The sequence below is a fragment of the Xenopus laevis genome, chromosome 5L (genome assembly GCF_017654675.1).
Source record: "Xenopus laevis strain J_2021 chromosome 5L, Xenopus_laevis_v10.1, whole genome shotgun sequence".
Classification (NCBI taxonomy): Eukaryota; Metazoa; Chordata; class Amphibia; order Anura; family Pipidae; genus Xenopus; species Xenopus laevis.
In genome coordinates this window covers 169713057-169722238 of record NC_054379.1, presented here as the reverse complement: position 1 = coordinate 169722238, position 9182 = coordinate 169713057, and positions in this window count along the sequence as shown.

The window sequence follows — 9182 nt, the reverse complement described above, 5'->3', positions numbered from 1 at the left end:
TAACCTTATCCCAGCACCCTACAGTCACCCTAGCCTTCTCCCAGTACCCTAGAGTCACCCTAACCTTCTCCCAGCACCCTAGAGTCACCCTAACCTTCTCCCAGCACCCTAGAGTCACCCTAACCTTCTCCCAGCACCCTAGAGTCACCCTAACATTCTCCCAGCACCCTACAGTCACCCTAAGCTTCTCCCAGCACCCTGTATAGATATAACCCTAATTACTGCCCTGTAGTTTCACACTGGGGTACCTGAGACTCACCAGAGAAGCTCAACCAGAGCCCCCCAAACACATAAGCACCCCTTCTACTGCAACTGTCACCCCACCCCGCTATTTATACAGATGAGCAGGGCTTTCTCAACAAAAGATGGGGCCTAAGGGGAAAGTGAAGCTTGGGGCCCTTTTCCACTCCCTTTAGCCATAATTACCAAGACTCACAAGTAAAATCACTGTAAAAAATGGATTATAAGCACATTAACTCTAGACATGCCAGAATGATCACTGCAGAACATGGATTAAGAGCACATTAACTCTAGACATGCCAGAATGATCACTGCAGAAAATGGATTAAGAGCACATTAACTCCAGACACGCCTATAAGATCACTGCAGAAAATGGATTGAAGGTCACACACAGACACTTGCACAAGTAGAATATCTCATATTTATTTTCTCTCCACTGCTGCTTCTTGACTTCTTACTCTTGCACATTAGAAACTCCTATAAAACTAAATAAATATGGCTGTTAATTTCCATTTTTCTTTTTTTTCATCTTCTTACAGTTAGTTTGACACATCTATCAGGCCCAGAGTTCCTTCTCATGCCGCTTGATCCCAATACAAGTAAATTCCATGTTCCCTGTGGAGCCTTCTGGGCTCCATATTCATTCTGAGGGTCCTTGTGCCCCTCTATATCCACCCCTGCCAGGGAATGGGCACTATAAACTGCAGACGGGGGCACATTCCCTTGTGCGACATTAATGAGTCAATTACTGGTTTATATCACAATACTGTGCCATTGTTTGTTTTGGGTCCCACAGTATCGGCCAGTGATCTGACTTATAATAATATAATAAATTCAGCCTCAGTCACACGGGCCGGTCCAACTGTCTCCCAGAGAGAAACCAGCAACTTCCACATCACGCAACTCCCAGGGGGCCTTGGACTGGGCTCAGAGATTTCTGCTAATTGAGATTTATTATCCTACAGATCAGATCCTCTTCTATAGACAAATCTGGGCCCCTGACTGCACCCGAATCTCAACAGAAATCTGCTCCATCTGCTCTAGAACCTCCCCACAACTGCACATAACTGTTTCTGGCTGCATTTATTCTGGGTTCATTTATTCTGGGTTCATTTATTCTGGGTTCATTTATTCTGGTACATTTATTCTGGTGCATTTATTCTGGGTACATTTACTCTGGGTGCATTTATTCTGGGTGCATTTATTCTGGTGCATTTATTCTGGGTTCGTTTATTCTGGTGCATTTATTCTGGGTGCATTTATTCTGGTGCATTTATTCTGGGTGCATTTATTCTGGTGCATTTATTCTGGGTTCATTTATTCTGGGTGCATTTATTCTGGGTGCATTTATTCTGGGTTCATTTATTCTGGTGCATTTATTCTGGGTGCAATTATTCTGGTGCATTTATTCTGGGTGCATTTATTCTGGTGCATTTATTCTGGGTTCATTTATTCTGGTGCATTTATTCTGGGTTCATTTATTCTGGGTGCATTTATTCTGGTGCATTTATTCTGGGTTCATTTATTCTGGTGCATTTATTCTGGGTGCATTTATTCTGGTGCATTTATTCTGGGTGCATTTATTCTGGTTCATTTATTCTGGGTTCATTTATTCCGGTGCATTTATTCTGGGTTCATTTATTCTGGTGCATTTACTCTGGGTGCATTTATTCTGGGTTCATTTATTCTGGTGCATTTACTCTGGGTGCATTTATTCTGGTGCATTTACTCTGGGTGCATTTATTTTAGGTGCATTTATTCTGTGTTCATTTATTCTGGTGCATTTATTCTGGGTACATTTACTCTGGGTGCATTCATTTTGGGTGCATTTATTCTGGGTTCTTTTATTCTGGTGTATTTATTTGGGTGCCCCCTGACTGCTAAAAACTCCTCTAGGAACAGCAGGAGGGGGGGATTTTGGGGGGATTCTGAATAACCGTTTTCCCAGCTGGACCCAAGGGACCCCTGGGGTACTTATTCTCCATACAATATGAGATCGGGGGTCTATGTGGAGGCAGCTGCCTACAGAGGTGTCGCTTGCAAACGAAATCTCAGGAGATGCTGAGGGTGAAGGTCAGATAATCCCTAACGAGTAATGAAGATTAAGCAGAGTCCAGTTAATTGGATAGAGGATCTGGTTAATTAATGGGGAACTTGGTTCATTAGGAGCAGCTGCTGGACATGTCCTGGTGGGTAAATTCATTGAATGAGCCGAGAAGCAGTTCCATTCGAAAAACTGACGGAAATACCCCCCCAGTACTGATATAGGGGGGCGGAAAGTAACTGCCCCTTCCATATCCAGCTGTGCCCCCTATCCCAAACATACACATCTGCTTCCCCAACATCAATATCATCATTTATATAACAGGCACTTAGTGATATTCCCCAGTTAATCCTTTATTCACATTACAACATGGCAGCTTGGAGAGTCTGACACCAAGTTAGTTAGGGGGGATATGATCACTATATATAAATATATAAGGGGATATGATCACTATATATAAATATATAAGGGGATATGATCACTATATATAAATATATAAGGGGGATATGATCAATATATAAATATATAAGGGGGATATGATCACTATATATAAATATATAAGGGGATATGATCACTATATATAAATATATAAGGGGATATGATCACTATATATAAATATATAAGGGGGATATGATCACTATATATAAATATATAAGGGGGATATGATCACTATATATAAATATATAAGGGGATATGATCACTATATATAAATATATAAGGGGATATGATCACTATATATAAATATATAAGGGGATATGATCACTATATATAAATATATAAGGGGGATATGATCACTATATATAAATATATAAGGGATATGATCACTATATATAAATATATAAGAGGGATATGATCACTATATATAAATATATAAGGGGATATGATCACTATATATAAATATATAAGGGGATATGATCACTATATATAAATATATAAGGGGATATGATCACTATATATAAATATATAAGGGGGATATGATCACTATATATAAATATATAAGGAGATATGATCACTATATATAAATATATAAGGGGATATGATCACTATATATAAATATATAAGGGGATATGATCATTATATATAAATATATAAGGGGGATACGATCACTATATATAAATATATAAGGGAATATGATCACTATATATAAATATATAAGGGAATATGATCACTATATATAAATATATAAGGGGGATATGATCACTATATATAAATATATAAGGGGATATGATCACTATATATAAATATATAAGGGGATATGATCACTATATATAAATATATAAGGGGGATATGATCACTATATATAAATATATAAGGAGATATGATCACTATATATAAATATATAAGGGGAATATGATCACTATAAATAAATATATAAGGGGATATGATCACTATATATAAATATATAAGGGGGGACAGTAATGAGATAGAGAAAGTACAGAGAAGGGTGAATAAGATGATAAAGGGAGTGGAAGGGAAAGTAGGATTAGTTACAGATTAGGAGTAAAGCTCCCCATAGACGCAAAGATTTCTCTTGCTGAACGACCGATTTTAGCGAAGTCCAACCAATCCTTCGGATCTTTTAAAAAATCTTTACATCTATGGCCAGCTTAAGATTCAGTGTGGGTGGGCACAGGTTAGTATATACATAGGGGAATGAGTGAAACTCAGTGACACTAGTTAATGTTTGCACTCAGTATATTTCAGACACGCAGTATGGCAGCTCCCGCTTCTATTTCAGGATATAAAGATTTACAGAAGGAAATTAAACACTTTTTCTATTGTTTTTCTATTGTTTACCCCCACATGATGAGTTACAGGCGGCTGTATATAATGAGAGCGAGTAGCACATACAGAAGAGGGTTAATATGGCAGCTGCTGGGGGTGATTAAGTCCTGCAGTTGGTCACGTTTGAGCCAATCATTTCTCTGCCTCACAATCGCTCTTCCTCCCACACATTTGATTTAATCGTTTCCCCATCCCTCCCGGGCCCCATTCTGACACAGCACCTGGTTTTCATTAGCCCTGACACAAGTCTGAGTTTTGGGGGGAGCCAGCGGCTCGGGTTCCTCCTGAGTCTGCACATTTCTGCCCTTTTATGGTGAGAGATTTGGGAGCCAGAGAGGGTGAGACTGATGACTGGGGTGTAGGGAGGGAGGGTCCTGGCTGGGCCAAGGCTAAATAGACCCTGGGATTATTATTTATAATTAGGGATATCAGTGACTGCTGGGGATGTTGGGAGTTGTAGTTCAGCAACAGCTGGGGGAGATGTTTACTATACACACTATGTCACAGTTACAGACCATTCCCATGATTCCTATACACACCCGCAGTTATAGGGGTACTGCAGTCAGGGGCCCCACGGGAGGGAGGGGCCTGAGATTGACAGGACAGACTTGCAGGAAGTGGGTGGAGTTTGCTCCAAGTTATTACACGGTAGAATATATCCCAGGGGAGGGGCTTCTGCTAATTTAGTATTCTGGGGCCCTGTTGTTACTGACTCTATTGTTATAAAATAGAGAGATAAATCCCCCCCCCCCCCGTCTCACAGCCACGTGGTGAATCCAATTATATGTGGGGGTTAAGGATGAGATTAGAGGATAAGGCATTTAGGGGTTAAGTTTTGGGATCAGTGCCCCCCTCCAGCCCCAGAACAGGTGATACATAACCGGGTGCCGGGAGTCCAGAAGAACCAGAGGGGGGGGGATTTGGGTCGGCAGAGGAGAAGATTCACAGACAGGGAAAGAATCAGAGACTTTTCCTTCCAGGGAAAATAAAACGTGTGAAGTGACTTATCCGGGGCCCCAGGACGAGCTCATATGAGGCCCAATAACAGGAGATTGGAACTGCAAGGGTTAAAGCACAGGGCTAGTCATGTGACACCACCTGCAGGAAATGCCCAGGGACAAAGCACAAAATGCGTTGGGACCAAGTACATCATGTGACTGGGGGAAATGAATAGGGGTCAATCAGATCACATGACTGGAAATACGAGGGGGGGCAATGGGAGTTGGACTTTCTCTGGGAAGATGTGACCAGCCTGTGGCCCCCCCAGCTCCTCTGCCTCCCAGCGGGGCCCCTGACATTAGTGATGGATCCTCTCTGCACCCCACAAACATTTCCCATGAAAGTGAATGAGGAGTGAGTGTTGGGTCCAACCGGGTGCAGATGAGCCCCAAGTCCAACACCAGGAAGGGGGGAGACTGAATTGGACTCACCCCCACTCACATACAATGAGAGAATCATCCTGTGGCCCCTTGGGCTCATCCTATACTAAGTGTGGCGAAGGGCCAAATATATTTTCCAGGCTCTATTTATACCAAATGATTTCATCCAGTAACTATTCCCAGATCCTCGGCCCAAGAGCTGCTCTCATAGAACTGCCAGAACCTGCAGGGGGGCTTTATGCACAGGAAAGGGGGTATATTCAGGCAAATGCTGGCGAACACTCCTAGGGGACCTGCAAACCTTAGCCAGTACTATATCCTGTAGAAGGGGGTAACTCTGAGTGATATAACCCCCAGTCATCACTATATCCTGTAGAAGGGGGTAACTCTGAGTGATATAACCCCCAGTCATCACTATATCCTGTAGAACTGGGTAACTCTGAGTGATATAACCCCCAGTCATCACTATATCCTGTAGAAGGGGGTAACTCTGAATGATATCACCCCCAGTCATCACTATATCCTGTAGAAGGGGGTAACTCTGAGTGATATAACCCCCAGTCATCACTATGTCCTGTAGAAGGGGGTAACTCTGAGTGATATAACCCCCAGTCATCACTATATCCTGTAGAAGGGGGTAACTCTGAATGATATCACCCCCAGTCATCACTATATCCTGTAGAAGGGGGTAACTCTGAGTGATATAACCCCCAGTCATCACTATATCCTGTAGAAGGGGGTAACTCTGAATGATATCACCCCCAGTCATCACTATATCCTGTAGAAGGGGGTAACTCTGAGTGATATAACCCCCAGTCATCACTATATCCTGTAGAAGGGGGTAACTCTGAGTGATATAACCCCAGTCATCACTATATCCTGTAGAAGGGGGTAACTCTGAGTGATATAACCCCCAGTCATCACTATGTCCTGTAGAAGGGGGTAACTCTGAGTGATATAACCCCCAGTCATCACTATATCCTGTAGAAGGGGGTAACTCTGAGTGATATAACCCCCAGTCATCACTATGTCCTGTAGAAGGGGGTAACTCTGAGTGATATAACCCCCAGTCATCACTATATCTTGTAGAAGGGGGTAACTCTGAGTGATATAACCCCCAGTCATCACTATATCCTGTAGAAGGGGGTAACTCTGAATGATATCACCCCCAGTCATCACTATATCCTGTAGAAGGGGGTAACTCTGAGTGATATAACCCCCAGTCATCACTATATCCTGTAGAAGGGGGTAACTCTGAGTGATATAACTCCCAGTCATCACTATATCCTGTAGAAGGGGGTAACTCTGAATGATATCACCCCCAGTCATCACTATATCCTGTAGAAGGGGGTAACTCTGAGTGATATAACCCCCAGTCATCACTATATCCTGTAGAAGGGGGTAACTCTGAGTGATATAACCCCCAGTCATCACTATATCCTGTAGAAGGGGGTAACTCTGAATGATATCACCCCCAGTCATCACTGTATCCTGTAGAAGGGGGTAACTCTGAGTGATATAACCCCCAGTCATCACTATGTTCTGTAGAAGGGGGTAACTCTGAGTGATATAACCCCCAGTCATCACTATATCCTGTAGAAGGGGGTAACTCTGAGTGATATAACCCCCAGTCATCACTATGTCCTGTAGAAGGGGGTAACTCTGAGTGATATAACCCCCAGTCATCACTATATCCTGTAGAAGGGGGGTAACTCTGAGTGATATAACCCCCAGTCATCACTATATCCTGTAGAAGGGGGTAACTCTGAATGATATCACCCCCAGTCATCACTATATCCTGTAGAAGGGGGTAACTCTGAGTGATATAACCCCCAGTCATCACTATATCCTGTAGAAGGGGGTAACTCTGAGTGATTATAACTCCCAGTCATCACTATATCCTGTAGAAGGGGGTAACTCTGAATGATATCACCCCCAGTCATCACTATATCCTGTAGAAGGGGGTAACTCTGAGTGATATAACCCCCAGTCATCACTATATCCTGTAGAAGGGGGTAACTCTGAGTGATATAACCCCCAGTCATCACTATATCCTGTAGAAGGGGGTAACTCTGAATGATATCACCCCCAGTCATCACTGTATCCTGTAGAAGGGGGTAACTCTGAGTGATATAACCCCCAGTCATCACTATATCCTGTAGAAGGGGGGTAACTCTGAGTGATATAACCCCAGTCATCACTATATCCTGTAGAAGGGGGTAACTCTGAGTGATATAACCCCCAGTCATCACTATGTCCTGTAGAAGGGGGTAACTCTGAGTGATATAACCCCCAGTCATCACTATATCCTGTAGAAGGGGGTAACTCTGAGTGATATAACCCCCAGTCATCACTATGTCCTGTAGAAGGGGGTAACTCTGAGTGATATAACCCCCAGTCATCACTATATCCTGTAGAAGGGGGTAACTCTGAGTGATATAACCCCCAGTCATCACTATATCCTGTAGAAGGGGGTAACTCTGAATGATATCACCCCCAGTCATCACTATATCCTGTAGAAGGGGGTAACTCTGAGTGATATAACCCCCAGTCATCACTATATCCTGTAGAAGGGGGTAACTCTGAGTGATATAACTCCCAGTCATCACTATATCCTGTAGAAGGGGGTAACTCTGAATGATATCACCCCCAGTCATCACTATATCCTGTAGAAGGGGGTAACTCTGAGTGATATAACCCCCAGTCATCACTATATCCTGTAGAAGGGGGTAAACTCTGAGTGATATAACCCCCAGTCATCACTATATCCTGTAGAAGGGGGTAACTCTGAATGATATCACCCCCAGTCATCACTGTATCCTGTAGAAGGGGGTAACTCTGAGTGATATAACCCCCAGTCATCACTATATCCTGTAGAAGGGGGTAACTCTGAGTGATATAACCCCCAGTCATCACTATATCCTGTAGAAGGGGGTAACTCTGAGTGATATAACCCCCAGTCAGTACAGCCAGTGTGCAGCAGTATTGTCTCTCATTGTCTCTTTAAGAGCTGCCGGAATGTTCCGGTTCTGGGCAGGACTGGACTGGGAGTCAAACTAGGTCCTGTCATTCCCAATACACAGACAGAGACCCAAACAGCCCCCTACCAGCAGCCCCTGTGGCATTTGCCAGAACCCACATATTGCCGGCCTGGGCCTGGTTCTGAGGCACCGGACTGGAATTCACAGACAGATAACGATAGAAATGGTCCGGGACTAATCTAAGCACAAACAGGATCCTGTGATTGGATGCGCCTGTCACCTGATACAATTAGGAATAAGGTGCAGCAGCGCCACCTGGCAGCCAAAGGCAGACATTGCAAGTGTCATATACTTTATTGCAAGTTGCTCAGAATTAGGTTTTATTAGGCACATTTTGGGGTTGACTTTCCCTTTCAAATGTCCAACACTGAGCTGCTGATATTTCCATTTAAATCCAGTCTCCCAAGGCAGGTGTCTGGGCGGCTCTGGACTGACAATCTGTAGGTTCTGGCAAATGGCAGTTGGGCTGCTGTAAGATGCCACAGACACTCACTATTTATTGGGCTGTTTGGGCCTCTCTGTACTTATAATGTTTTGCCTCCCAGTCCAGACCAGTATGTGAGAGCCGTCCCTCACCTTCTCAGCCCACACTAGAACTTGCCCCCTCTTTCTACGAAACATTAGAATAAAACACTAATAAAACACTAATAAAACACTAATAAAACACTAATAAAACACTCCAGGCCCTCGTCC